Source organism: Pygoscelis adeliae, unplaced genomic scaffold (genome assembly GCF_000699105.1).
Source record: "Pygoscelis adeliae isolate BGI_AS28 unplaced genomic scaffold, ASM69910v1 Scaffold245, whole genome shotgun sequence".
NCBI classification, from domain to species: Eukaryota; Metazoa; Chordata; class Aves; order Sphenisciformes; family Spheniscidae; genus Pygoscelis; species Pygoscelis adeliae.
This window is the reverse complement of record NW_008824766.1, coordinates 1271842-1286702: the sequence shown is the minus strand read 5'-3', so window position 1 is coordinate 1286702 and position 14861 is coordinate 1271842. Positions and strand designations below refer to the sequence as shown.

At 48.0% G+C, this 14861-nt stretch overlaps 1 long non-coding RNA gene across 2 annotated transcripts in view; it reads right to left on the bottom strand.

Annotated features, from left to right (window-relative positions):
* The window catches only part of LOC103916580, a 26112-nt gene extending 15980 nt beyond the window's left edge, over nucleotides 1–10132 (bottom strand). The window contains exons 1-2 of one of the 2 annotated variants that reach the window (XR_663590.1): nucleotides 10053–10132; nucleotides 8922–9171 (exon numbers count right to left, since the gene is read on the bottom strand). This is a non-coding gene — a long non-coding RNA (uncharacterized LOC103916580). Of the gene's footprint in view, nucleotides 1–8790; nucleotides 8847–8921; nucleotides 9172–10052 lie in introns of those variants that run through there. The other variant, XR_663591.1, reaches the window with a different exon arrangement.
* Between the last annotated feature and the right edge of the window lie 4729 nt (nucleotides 10133–14861).

The following is a 14861-nucleotide window of genomic DNA, read 5'->3' as shown; positions in this document are numbered from 1 at the left end:
GTCACCAGCCCTGAAGCCAGCATTTATGTTATCAAGCCAGGTGTTTTTATTTTTTCACTTGGTGATGGAGAAAAACAGAAAGGAACTGCAGAAGCTTTTGGAGACAAAGATCTCTCCAGGACATGCCAGCTGATATTTTCAAAGACTGACTTGGCACAACATCAAGGAAGCCGGCATCCAACATGCAAGCGAGCAAGACCAGCTCCATGCCAGCCATCAGCCAAGCTCAAGGAGCATTAGTGACTGCAGTCAAGAAGAAGGAAGGAGAAGAGGAAAGAGAAAGACAGACTAATACTGCACCTGTCACAAGAGGTACAGCCACATGCCTGGTCACCACTCAAGAAGGAAATACAAGAATAAAATTAGGGGGGACCTCTGTGAGCATCCACAACGTCTCAGACAACAGTGGCCATGCACAAGTCAGCACTTGCCAAGACTGACCACACAGCAGTGCATGAGATACCACACTTGGCCTTCAGCCTAGAAACAGGAGACACGCATGGGAGGCTGCGTGGGAATAGCTGGCAAGTGAAGACTATGTCCTATCAAGCCTGCAAATCTGCACATTGCACACAGAGGCTCACAGCAACCTTGCATAAGCCATTCACCCATAGCCACCATATATCTAGTTACAACCCCCAGAAACACAGCTGACTTGATCACCAGGGCTTTATCAGCATTCACAGAGACCAGAGAAGGTCAAGAGAGCCATCATCCAGGAACAGAGGACAAGCATAGCAAGCTCAATGGGAACTTGACAGGCCAAGAATGACTGCAGTCACAGAGGACGGAGGAGAGCTCGCTCACATCGCCCTCTTTTTCTGAGGCTCTCAAAGACGACAAAACCTCTGACCTTTGATTAAACCATGCTACTCTCAGAGGACGGGGCAGCTTAGGGGCTCGGGGACTCAATCAATAAGAAACTATTTATCTCAAGGTCATGGGTTCATACCCTCTTCAAGTTCTTTTTTCTTAGTCAATTAAAACAGGGGACTCGATCTGCATTAAAAAAAAATGTTACTAAGGGCACAGCCAGATACTGACTCGTGAAACAGGCAGATTAAGAAAATACAGCCCCTTTGCTGCTTCTTGCAATCCCCACAGCTGAGCACAGCAATTTTGGGAACACTCCCCGTGTAAAGTGAACATGACCCGCTTTCGCACCCAGGATAGCAAAGCAAAGGAGGGGATTGCAGGCGAGCAGGCACGGCTGCCATTGCCAGACCCCAACAGCAAGTTAGGCACATCCCCGTAAGGAGCGTTATAGATGGAGCTGATCCTGCCCCAGCCTCTGAGCCTGGTCCTGGGAGACTTCTGCCCATCCCTGTACCACTGCTTTGAGAGGAGGTACATTCAGCTGGTGACCGCTGCCCAGACAGCTATTTCTCCTATGCCAGTTGGTGCTCAGAGGCCAAAACCCCATCATGAGGTCATGGTGGGATAAGTAGCAAGACTGGAGACGTCCTTCTGCCTTTGCACACACAGAGCAAACAGCATCCACTGGGCTCCAGCCCTTGCTGCCGGGGAGCCTGACCACTTTGGACTGGACATCTTCCAGCCCTCAACCCAGTGGTGACATCGGACAGCCCCTCTGATTTGCACTGAAGGAGCACGAACACTTCATGGACACTTAGGACCAGCTGAAGGAAGGAGACCCTCTGTCCTCCTCCTGCTGCAGGCCCAGCCCCAATGGTGACAGAAACGTGACAAACACAGAGGTTGAGAAAACAGAGAGGAGAGAGGACACCTTCCACTACATCACCAGGCCCAGAACAATGCATGAATCAAAGTTAATGTGTATCTGAAACCACTTACTGATAGAAACCAAACTATCTAGGAACTCCAGCTGCTGCATTCAGCGTTCCTGGTAGTGAGCACAGACACAGTCAAAATCTTTTGTTGTTGTTGTTGGGTTTTAGCCCATAAAAAGTCAAGATAAAAACATGCTCCTGCACACGGGGTGCACACACTCGCCTCTGTTGCCTTTAGTGGCTTCCCACTGAGAAAACATCCTCCCCCCCCTCCCCAAATGCAACTATTGGGTTTCATAAAATTTTTCGTAACTCCATACTTTTCCTATATTTACCCTTTGGTCCAAAAGCAGAGAAAGGATTCCAGCACAAACTCCCCGTGCACCAGGATGGAGCTGCTGGCCCTGCCGGGGCCCTCCCACGCATCATGGCCAGTGCAACAGTAACACGGCAAAATGGAGGGGTTTGGAAACAAACAGGAAGCAAGCAGAGTTTTCTGCCATTCACCGAAAATGGTAATTATATTGGAGAGGACTGCATATCCTTTTGGCTTTTAATTAGTGGCAAACCAAGTCAACCTCGGTTCATATGAGTGAGAAACTATTAGGGGCTACGGATCTGCAGCCAAGGAAAACAAATCTGTACCAGTCCTTCACCCCCAGAATAACTTCTGATTGTCAAGCACAGTTACCAGGGGAATGAATAGCTTCTCCTGCAAGCTCCTCATTCAATTAAACTAATGCAGACAAAAAGGCCAGGCAGCAGCAACCGGCAGCACAGGGCAAGTCAGATGCATGCACTTGGCACACACACAGAGCAGCTACAGCAGGTTCAGACTGATGAGGGAGAGGAGCAACAGTCCACAGCCTCCATCATCGCAGAAGACACCCAAGGCTTCTCATTGAGATGCTGAATGGCAAAAACTGGCAGGGTCTGTGCCCTGAGAAGACTTCAGGAAGCTTTAACGGAGAAGATAGAAGCACACCCTGGTATCCGGAGCTGTCATCCGTATTTAACAGAGACTGGTAAAGATCTGCGTGAGGAAACATCTAAGAAAAGTCCTTGATTTATTAGTAATCTAATAGTAACCTATTGCTGCCTCCCCCTCCACTCAGCAGCCTTATAATTATAACTCTGCCTGAAAAATCGGGACAGCCATCAAGCCAGAGCACAAAATAGAGGCCAGGAGAAATGAGTACAATCTTTGCCCCTTCCTGAGCAAGAAAGCCAAGCGTGTAAAGCATCCCAACCATCTTTCAAAGCACCCAGGAAAAAAAAAAATTAGGTGCAGCAGGAGCTTGTTTTTGTTCCCAGTTGCTCTTTGCAGGCCAGCTGTTGGGGCACTAATGATCCATATGAAGATGATCAATTCCTGTTTTTTCCCCCTTGTGCAGCTGAATTACATTAAGAGGATGAATATGGACCTTGGAGGCTACAGTGACATATAGAGTCCTCCCTTACTCTTCACTCCTCTGTGATGTGCTACAGCTTCATTTTCTCTTTGGAAAGTTAGCCAAATAGCCTTTTTTTTAGGGGAAAGCAAAGCATCAGGCAGCTTCTGGCCCATGCAACACTGAGCAAACTGCTCCTGATAAAAAAGGCTGCAAGATATTCATCATCCGAGATCTCTGAATACTCCGTGCAGGCAAAGTTACTGCAGTGGAGTTCCCTGGCCCTCAGTGTGTTATCTCTGGCAGCTGGCTGGGGCTGCACTTCATGGTGGGACAGAGCAGGAACAGCCAGGATGTGAATTGCTAACTGCAGAGTCCAGAGACAACTCCAGAATAAACTGCTGCTTCAGCAACACACATCCGTATAACCTGCTTGGCCGCAGAGGCATCATGGACCTTGCAACTAAATGTTCACATTTGGTGAAAGAGAGGGAGGCAAGCAAAGGATTCAGGCCAGCCAGGAGCATCGTCCCTTCACACACCACTGACAAGGAGGTGGGCACGTCAGCATGTGGACAAAAGCAGGCAGCAAGGAAAATCCACAGCTCCCTCCTTTCAATTGGATTTTAATAAAGTGTGAGTGTGCAAACATAGAGCTAAATCCCATTCCCCCTCAAAAACTAAAGGAAGTTGTATCTTCGATTTCAGTGGAAACACAGCCCGGCCCTTGCATAGCTGAAGGCAGGGGAAGCTGCTGTGGTCGGACCAGCCCAATGCAGCGGCAGCAGGTGCTCTGCAAAGCTGAACCCACCACAGCCATGAACATGCCCCATCTTAGACAGGCTCTTCCAGCAGGTGTTATTTGAATCCCGGGCATCTCTCTAGCAAAGCGCAATGATATTTAACTTCCTTGTGGGCTCAGGAGGCTGCCAAACATCTGTTGGGATTAGTTGGTTCATGTTTGTAAAGTGTATACAAATGCTATCGTAAGGAAGCGGCTGACCTATTTATAGATGTGAATGCTGGACCGAGACCCAAACCCACATACTGTATTTGCACATATGGCTGTATCTCCCCTGCCAGATTTTACTGTGTGAAGCTAAGATGGAGGCACAAGGTGTCACCTATAGCTTACAGCCCACTTTTGGTCACTGCTAATTTGAGTCATACTGCTCCCCTCCTCCACTTTACCCCATCCAATTGCACAACTGAATTTTGTTAACAAGCTGGGCTAGTGTGGCTCTACCAGAAGCCCCCAAATGCCAGGTTGGTTGCCCTTTGCAAGAGAAACCCACCTTCCCTCAAGCCTCCATCCCACTCCCTGGAGTCCCACCAGGGCTGCAGGTCACAGACTCTCAGCCCACAGATCTCCGCCAGGCTCCCAGAGGCCAAGCTGCAGCAGATCAGCCACCCAAATTCCTCATGGCAAGGGACTTTGCATCAAGTTTCACATTTCTCTTGGGTGTCCCTCCCTCCCACACAGGCCTCCTGTGAGTAAGGGCTGAGGAATGAGACAGCGAGCCTGCACAGCTCAGAAGCCACAGTGATAAACAACCGTGAGGGAGATAAACTCTCCAGGAAGGACGGGGAAGAGCCCAAGTAGGTTTCAGATGGAACCAAGCACGTTTGTTAGAGGGATTATAGGTGGCAATGTCTTGTGATGGCAGGGCCACAGGAGCCGTACGTTCCCACGACTCAGAATTGCTTTGCACCAAGTTGCAAGTCCTAGACATACAGCTTTGCTCTGCCAGAAGCTACTGCTCCCCTTTCCTCCGCAGACACATTTCAATACTTATCAGGTCTCCATCTTAGTCACATTCTGCTAACACACACTTTTTACATCCTTTTCATCTTCCCTCATAATCAGTCTCTATGTCTGTCCCCAGGTCAATCACTCTGCTCTTCTCTCACCATTCTCCACTTTATCTTCATCTCCCAGGGCAAGACCTCCTCAGACCCAGACGCTGCTCCACGGGTGCAGCCTGTGCTCTCTGCTTGGGTTCACAGGACTTCAACACACACCGTTTGGCAGACTCACTACTCTCCTTTGGGTAGCGTAACAAGTGGCAGGCCCAGCCCAAGATGCTACAGGTCAAATTCAGAGATATGGACAACACAAGAAAATTTTGGTTTTGCTTTCATATCCCATGGACAACGAGAAGGACGAACAGGAGCCCAGGAGCATACCAATACCATACCCAGAATTACTCATGTCTTTCATGAGATGGATAGGCCTTGTCTTGTTCTGGAGATCAAGAGCATCTGGAATCACTTCCATTACATGTCAGGTAGAACGTGCACAACTAAAACATGCAGAAAATATTCCCATCCTAGCAGGTGCATCTACCAAGACAGCTGGAACTAAAGCCGATGATCCAATGTGAGACTTTCTGATAATACACAGCTACCTTTGTACTTCCAGTTCCACCCATGAAATCGGGCACACCCTTAATGAGGTATGAATCAAATCATCTGAGACATGAGAAATTTATCAAGAGCTGTTGCAAAAACCCATAAGGTTGCTTGTGCCTCACTGCACTTCACCTTCAAGGGATGGGGAGCAGCCGGCGCAGGCAGACAGCTGCCTTGAACACAACAAAGCTGGAGCAGATCACTTTCGCTAGGACTTCTTGCATGTGACTGCATGACCCAAGACCTAAAACACCACCTCAGGTGTGCAAATGCATACAGACCTGAGGCTTGGGCTACAGCATCCAGGGAACTCCAGCAGGCAGGGAACCAGAGTGGTATGGGTATGACACCCCGGTGCGTGGCCTTACCCCAGTCAAGGTGGGGCACTACCAGCACAGATGATCATTGTAACACACTGGAGCATGAGTCCTCTCTTTTTCACCCCAGGGTACATCACAGCAAGGCAATACATCAGGCGGTGCAAAGGTGAGGTGATGCCAACCCATCTCCTCTGCATCCTCAGAGAGATCTGATACCCACCTGTAAAAAGTGACCACAAAACACTGCCCATAGGTCACGTATGCAACGAGGGGATGGGAGCTAACTTCACGCAGAATAACTTACAAATAAACCCACCCTATAGGGATCCTTGTGTGTAGTAAGGCAAAAAGCCCTGCTCTCATAGCTCCTTCTCCTCCCGCTCTATGATGTGGTCCTTAAATTTCACCGACTTCCCCAGTCTCCGCACGCCCCGAGTCCACAGCTCACCCACGCAGCAGAGCAAAACACGCCGTGCCAAGCCACGGAAGGAGGTGCACAGGCACTCCGTAAGCTGCCATCCTTTCAACCAGACACTTTGAGTACCTGGGCGGGCGGAGCACCTCAGAAAGACACACTCACATTGTTTCAAGTTCACCTGCTGCTCTGGCCTCATTCCCAAATCTCGTATACCAAGGGAGACACTCAAGGAGGCATTAGGTGCCAAGAACACCACACTCAGCCCTGCAACAACACGGAGGTCCAAGGCGTTATTCCTAACTTCCAAAATATGCTTCTGCCCCAAAATTTGTCACTTAATGCCACTGTTAGAGGCTTGCAACTTGTCTGCCTCATTCACAATGTGACCTCCTGTACTGTATGAGGCTGACTCTTCATTGCAGCGAGGCTATGGCTGTTCTGCATGCTACAGCACCATTTCAGAAGAAAAGAAGCCGGACATCTCCCCAGATAACTTTAACCCTTTTGCCCATCGTTTCTCCCCCATCTGTCTGCCTTGGGAGCAAATTAGAATTCAGATATAGGACAGTGCTTAAACACTTGCTTATCTTTAGGCACACTAGTAGCTGCAGAGAGTTCAGCTGGATTACTCATACACTTGAATTTCAGACTTACTATGCAGAAGGTTCGCTGAGCCCTCCTTAAATGGCAAAGATGCAATGCTGTGTTTTCAAAACTCAACTCTGTGCATCCCAAGGAACCCAAGAAAGAAATGGGTTCTCTAAAAAAAACACTGAAGTGGAACTGTGCTAGGGAAGGCATAATTTTCATTGTCCCAAAAAAAAGCCTGTGGGATCAGAAGTGATGGAGAACCACCACAGCTCTAAAGTTTAAACTACCCTAAAAAATGGCCGTCTTACTGTACACAGAAAAACAAGCCACTGAGGAAGTGTCCAGCTGATGATGTGAAGTCCCCCATTACCCATATTCTACTCCTTGAAATATGTTTTTATACATAAATACCACCTGGACCTTAGCCATTTTTGTGGTTCATTTCTGGACCTTCCCACCATCATGCTTCAGATTCAACAGCATTAAACTGCCCTGGTTTCAAAATGCCAGAGAGAAAGACCAGCTTCCATGCTAAGCTAGGCATTTCAATACCCACACAAGATAAGTACAGGCCTTGCCCCCCAGTTAAGGATAATGATGATAACGCATAAGAGGCAGGTAAAAGCAGAAAAGATGGGGGAGATGGACGGTAAAGATAGGCATAACTGCAATAAACAGTTCAGAGTAATCTCCAGAGTTCAGTGGAAAGGATGCTAACTTCAGTCTGTAATTACAAACAATTCTTTTCAACCATTTCTCTGTTTGATTATCAGTTATGACTGCAAACTAAAGAGAACAGCCCTGGTCTAACTGGCTTTTTTTCTCCTGGATTTCAGTGTCAGGGATGACGCTACACTCCCAACCTCACTACTCTACAAGCCTCAGTATCCCATCAGTAAAATGGCAAGAATAATTTTCCTTCACCTCAGGAAAGCACTGCAAAAATAATCCCCCCTAACTTGCAAAGCGCTCCAATGAAAGACCAAAGAGCACTCCAGAACAGCACAACAGGAAATTAATAATTCTGCATCCAGTCCCAAGTTTGAATAGTATGTAGTAAATAAGGCCTGGGGCCACACACTGCACAAAAAGAAAAGAAATTGAATAGCTGCTCATTAAGTATCACCTTCCACTCTGGGCACAAAGCATAGGTGCTCTGGCAATTAAGTGGCTATATCATAATACCCACTTGCAGGGGAGGCCAAATTAAGGTTTCATCAACAACCTTCATTCTGGCATTTCGTAGCTTTGGAGCACTTGGACTTTGCAACTTTAACACCATTCTTTTAACTAAGTTCACTGCTTGTAATTAACTACAGGACTGCCACGTGGCTGCCGCAATCGCTGTTTCTCTTGGGAAATCCGGATTAAAGGTTTGCCTTGGCCAAAGTAATAGCTTCAGGTATCTCTCAAGATTTGCCCAAACCCATGAAAAGCAAATCAAGTCTCTACCTCAAGTGATGAGGTGTGTTAAATTCAAGCCAGCTGATCTCCTTCAGGGCTGAGCTGAAGCAGGAACGCCACTGACACCCAGATGAGTGAGGCAGGGGAGATGCAACAGCTGGAGTTACAACCACTTATCAGCTGCTAATCCAATCACTCTCCCAACCCAAGTCCCTTCCTGCCATGCACTGTCTGAGAGATTCCTCGCTTTCATTCAAGCTTGCCTCATTAAGTGGAGTAATTCAAGTCTGTTAAGGTGAGGTAATAAACTGCTGAAACAGAGAGAGAGCTCCTTAGAGTACATGCACACAGCACATCGAAGATGCACATGCACGTTACTGAGATATAAACCACTGCAGTTGGGGTACAACGAACACAGCAACTGCAGCAAGACCGCCTGCAAGTCACCTGTGAAGCACCCCAAGTTTCTCTTTCAAAAAAAGAAAAAAACAAACCTCACCAACCTGAGTTTCATGCAGCCAGCCATGTTGCTGAAAAAGCCCTAGAGGGGATATTTTAAATTTGCTCTGGTACGCTTAACTAAGGCTTGGAGCTGGAACGCTTTTACCCCATTGTGCAGTGCATCCCTACCCACCCCACTGGGCTCCACAGCCCCTTCTTCAAGGTCTGTGGCACGATCTGTCAGCCTCCTCCATCCTGCCTGCCTTCGCCCAGCTGGCCAGGCTGGTCCCACAACAAAGCAGCGGGGTCCTGGTTCCTCAGCAGCGTTACGGCCCCCAGCTGTGCAGCCCTGGCAGAGGCTCTCCAGCTGGAGAGGAGATCAGGAGCACAAGCAGAGGGAGAAGAGGAGATGACTGCAGCTCCCCACAATGAGATCCACTGGCCTAAAAGAAAAAAGGGGGGGGGAGTTACAAATAGATGCATAAACAAGACCTGACTGCATAATTCGGAGCTAACAGGGTAGTTTACTGAATGTTAATTAAATCCTCAGTGCCTGTTACCAACTGTGGAGATCAACTTATTTTTAAATTAAATAAGCAATAAATGCTTAGATGAACTTCTATTAAATTTCACCCAGTGAATGAAGTATGTGGGGCTTTTAATAGACATTAAACAAGATAGTTATGGCAAGTTAGTTGATATTTTATTACCTAAAGATAATGGCCATATTAAATCTCAACTAACTATTCCACTGGCGGCACAATCATCCAAGACTTGGCGGAAGCTCGCCTGCCTTGAAGCATCACTGGGCAGCAGTAGCAGGGGGAGGAAGGCAGCCAAGTGCTGAATGGCACCTACTTAGAGGATGCTCAAGCACATAAGCCCACTTAGGCACAAAATGGGATCCCTCCCAGACAGACCTGGAAACCCCAAAGAGGGCTGACAGGGGCTCTCACACAGAAACAGAGCTGGCATAAATCAGAGACCCTCAAGCATCCCAACCCCCCAAAACCAAACGAAGCAGTTTATGGGGTTACTGAGGAATCACTGTTAACGAGGTTCCCTTACGGCATCAAGGGCAACGGAAGACATCCTCACTAACAGCCTGCAACACTCAAAAGCTTGTATCTTTTTCTAAGAAAAGGTTATCAGCAGCCCACCACTCCACCGATGTTTGTTTTCCTTTCCTGAGCATATTGCAATAGTTTGGGAGTGCTTCTGAGTGACTCACATGTGTCACTGTCACCCACAGATCCCAACAACAGATACTGACAGTCTAAAATGACAGAGACTTGCTGACAGTGACTTTAAAATGATCACTTACATGCCAGCTCTTGCGCTTGCTCAGAACGTGATCGAAACCAGCTCTTTGAGATGAAAGCAGAATCTCCACCGAGGTGTCTCTACCGGTAACCTGAATCACAACGATTAAGTGTGGGTAGCGGGTTGTTTTGGTTTTTTTTCACATCTGGATTGGAAACATCACGAGCCTTACTTGCCCTATCGTGCCCAGAAGCAGGAGGAACGGAAAGAGCCAAGCCCTGCACCCCGCTAACTCCCGCTTCTTGGGCAGGCACAAGCTCTCAAAAAGCTTTTAAACTTTGTGGGGTTTTTCTGGTCTGTGGTTTTCGGTTTGATTTGTTGTTTTCTTTTCTCTGGTTGTTTGTATTTTACAAAACAAAACGCTCCCTAAATTAAAAAGAGGAAAACACAGAGCTCTTCAGACTTCACCAATGCTCTCCTCCAGCATCCCTATACACACGTGAAAGCCAATCACAACACTTTCCCTCCAATCCCTCCTCTGGAACCATTGTTCATAAAGCTATTTCAAGTCCTGTATTTTCCTACATATAACCCACACTCTTTAAAGGTATTGTTCCTTGCGAATCTGTCCCTCAGATAACCCACATCCTTAGATAAGCTATGGTTTCCGTCTCCTCCGCTCCAGCCTGCTTTTGAAGCGTGGCTGCAGTTCCAGTAAGCTCTCTAGCTTTTAGCAGAACTACCCTGCTACGAGAGCGAGAGCAAAGGGAGATGATGAAACTACCGGGGTAAGAAAGCAGGCTGCAGAGGATCTGAAAGCAGGCAAGAGCACCACTGTCTTGCTCGCGCGTGCACATAGCAAACACAGATGCCGAATCCCAGACTTCTGGCAGGTCACAGACTTGGTATTCACCTTGCTTCCCTGAAGGCTTCTCTCCATCAAAAAAATAATGCACCTAAAAAGCACAGAGGTACCTAAAGGAAATGCATATTTCTTCGTCATCCCAATGCCATCTTTAAAACCTTTCCATGCATCCATAGGGACTTCCCTCCACCTGAAGGTATTACCAGGGCTGCCAAAGACTGCACAGGGAAGTGTGCGGACGACCAGGCAGAGGTGAAACCCAGCGTGGTCCGGGGCCGGATGGAGCGGAGGGTGTGGGTGCTGCCCAGAGCTACGTCAGGGCCAGAAGAGTTTATTAGGAGAAAGGCAGAGCTGTGTGGGTCAGGCTTTCAGACGCTTGACGAGGAATGAAATGTCACCGAGGATGCATTGTTCACACAACCATGATGGGCAAAGGAACAGAGAAACCACTGCGGGCACCCTGAGGGTATATGTTTCCACAGACGCACGGAAACTGTCTTGTTGCAAACAATTTGTCATCCACCCAAGCTACTGCTTTTCTCCAGCTACGGTCAGCAAGAGATGTTTCAGAGAAACCTGCACAAAACAGTCTCTTCTTTCCAATTAGATGTTTACGGTATAAGAGCCATCACCATTAGCTGGTATAACTCTGAATGTACCTGACATTCATACAACCGTCCCATCTCCTTTCCAGACTTGGCTAAATTCTTGTCCTCAGCAACATTCTGCATGATAAATGCCACCATTTAGTTACATGGAAAAGCACTTAATTTTATTCATTTTGAATCGGTCACTTTCACCTTGGCTTACATTGGTACAACGGAACAGAGGCCCCTTTTCCACAGCATTCACTGTTTCTGTGACACCTTTCTAACACGTGTCCTTTATATAGGAGCGATCCCAAACGACTGGTCACACCCCCTCATGTTTTCCAGCTCCCCGCCATTTTTACTATCCTTCTCCAAAGCTGCACGCACCAGGCTTCACTGATCAGAAGGGAGCCACTTAAGTTTTATAGTCAGGCATCATACAGACAAATACAAGCAGCGATTTTAACAAACAAGACAACAGTCAGGCTTCAAAATTATGCGAGTGGTGTCTCCGCTCTGACCATGAACCCCCACACCGTCATTTGTACTATGAGTTATAATTAAAAATACATACTGATGATCACATTCTATATTTAAAAGCACTCCAGCTCCACTGAGACTGTAGCTGACACTATTAGGTGCCTTGCAAAACTCACTAGTCCAGCTCTGGAGCTTCACCCTTGAACATCCTAGAGAAACGAGTGCTTTGGCAAGGGATACACATCTGAATCTGCACTTTCATTATTTGAAAGCTTGAATTGCACTGCACCAGTTCCTGATTCTGGTAAGACAAAGCCTATTACCTCTCACTAACACAGGACAGCTGAAGACAGTATTCAGAGCAATGCAACTTTGAGATCCAATGTGCTCTAGCGAGTTTCCACGAGACAAGGCAGTTAAACTGCACAGGAACCTGGGATTTTCTGTACCCTAACTGTGACTGCCGGGATATGGGATCTGAAATCCACTCCCGACCCACCAGTCTAGAGGCAGGTTTTTGCCAGTTTGCCCTGATTTCACTAGAGCACATCACAGACAGTATCATTCAACACTTTTACCCCCTCAAGCTGGGTGACTGCTCTTCCAGACGGCGACTAAGAGAAGGGGACAGGACCCACAGAGCTGGAGCCTGCACCGAGACAGGCATCCTCACCAGTATCCTGCCCCAACACTCAGACTGATCTCCAAACATGCTCCAAAGGTGAAAATCTCACCTCGGGGAAACGGGAATTGGAGTTTCTCTGGCCAGATAACTTATGGGGCGGTAGCTGGTACCAACCACACCAGGCGATTGGGACTTGCACGATGGAGACAACCGTGCAATGACAAAAGCTGTAACCCTCACCGACCTGGACACCACACACCGTGGAGACTGCACAACAGTGATGCATTGCAGTATAGAAGCTTCAATGAGACAATTTTAGCTTCATTTTCCTTGATGTGTCCTCCATTTCCACCCAGGAGTTTAGTGAGGCAGCATACAAGGGCCACATATCCCTGACTGGAACTTCTGGATGGCAGGACCACTGGCAACGCCGGACATGTGCACAGCCAACATGCCCACAGCCTCCACACAACGCACACACTCTGGGGATGACTTTTGGGAAGAGGGTGTCAAAAATCACTCAAGTGCCCTCTCTGTGCACAAGGAGCGCATTTTCACAGTCCAACAGACTCACTGACCACCACCTACCCACTACCAGGCACCTCTCTCCAGCCAAGAAACCCCCAAAAAGCCTACGGTGACCTTCAGCAACCCACGTGCTCTAAACAGACCCTCCAACCACAGGGCTGGGAGAAGAGCCTACAAGGACCAAAAGACATCTGATGGCAGGAGAGCCCCCAGCACCATAACTGATGAGGACTTCGCGCTGCCACCATCCTGGACCAGGTTCCCCTAACTTGGTAGCTTTTCCCAACAACAGCCAACACAAGCTGACTCAGGTGGGGAAAAAAAAAAAAACAAACCACTGAAAAAAACAGTTAGAGGAAAACTATATATGAAACTCAACAATTAAGAGGGCAGCAGGGCTGAAGCCCCCATTAGCAGCACCCGCATCTCACTGGAGCTGCAGGCAGGATTAGACACTGAGGGTAGGAGCTCGCTGTCAGGTGGCCCTATGGCCACCACCCACACTGTCACCGCTGACAGCCCATCCTGGAGGGAAAAACCCTCCAACAAAGGCTAAACAACTGAAAAGAGGGGAATAACAGAGCTAATAAATTTAGGAGTGATAGGATGAAAGGTCATGGGCTGGGCAGGGAGAGACAGAGTAGGCCAACAGGCAGAGAGAAGTTTTCAACGGTAGATCTTTATCCTCAGAAGGAAATATTTCCCAAGGGAAATCCCATCCTTCAGAGTATTATTTAGCTTTGCCTGGGTCAGTCCTGCTGCAGCAAGGGTGGGGATAACCAGAAAGTCCCTCAGATCCCCAAACTGCGTTGCTGCACAGCAAGCTGCGCTGCGCACAGGACCAACATTTTCCAGCGTGAACATGGCTGGTAATGTACAAAAGAAATGCTGTGTCCCATTTTCTGGCTCCAAGCATCCCCCTGCCTTCCTAATATCCCATATCTGTAATTACTTGGTGAGCCAGCACCTGCTGTATCACCCAGCTCCCAGACATTCAGGGAGTCCCCGCTCTCTCTCAGATCTTGCCCCAAAAATCATTCCTGGAAGGTGTAAGCACAAACTCTACAGGTAAATGAGTCCAGGGAAGCAAAGAAATTCTCAAATCCAGAGTGTTTCCAAAAACTTAAGACTTCTATGTGAGACCTTGCATTTCACATGGGTCAAAACCACTTTCTGCACAAGGGCCAAGGTGTTGTGGATGTGTAGGAAGACACGTCAGCAAGCTTGACAGCTCCCGCAAGCTCTTTAAACTTTGTGTACCAATCGCCTACAAGAGAGAAAGATACCAAACAGGAACCCAACCCAAAAACCAAACAACTGGGCCAAAAAGCCAACTCGTATAGGCATAGAAAAAAAACAAACAAAAAAATAATCAAAACTAAGCAGGAGAATCCAACGCTCATTTGTTTCACCAACGGGGCCAAACTGCACCTCGAGGTACAGTAGCCAGAGCAATTACGGCATAAGTTTCTCCATCAACACCTCCTACTCGGGAGCACTGCCTTCTCCCCAGCACAGCCCCAGGGCGTGGAGAGTGCTCCTGAACAATGGCAGGAATAAGATTTGCGTGTTCAAAAGGGGAAGGCAAGAGAAGGGGGAGGAAAAAAAAAATTCATAAAGAAAAAGCCCAGGGTGACGTACGGGCGTGGGAAACTTTTACGTCCTTACCTGCTGGGGAAGGGTGGGCCTCCCCTGGCGTATAAAAAGCTGCAAGGGCTTTACTCAACTTGTTATTTACTACCGAGCCCCGGCCGAGGGGTCGGCCGGCGCAAGGTGCGGCGG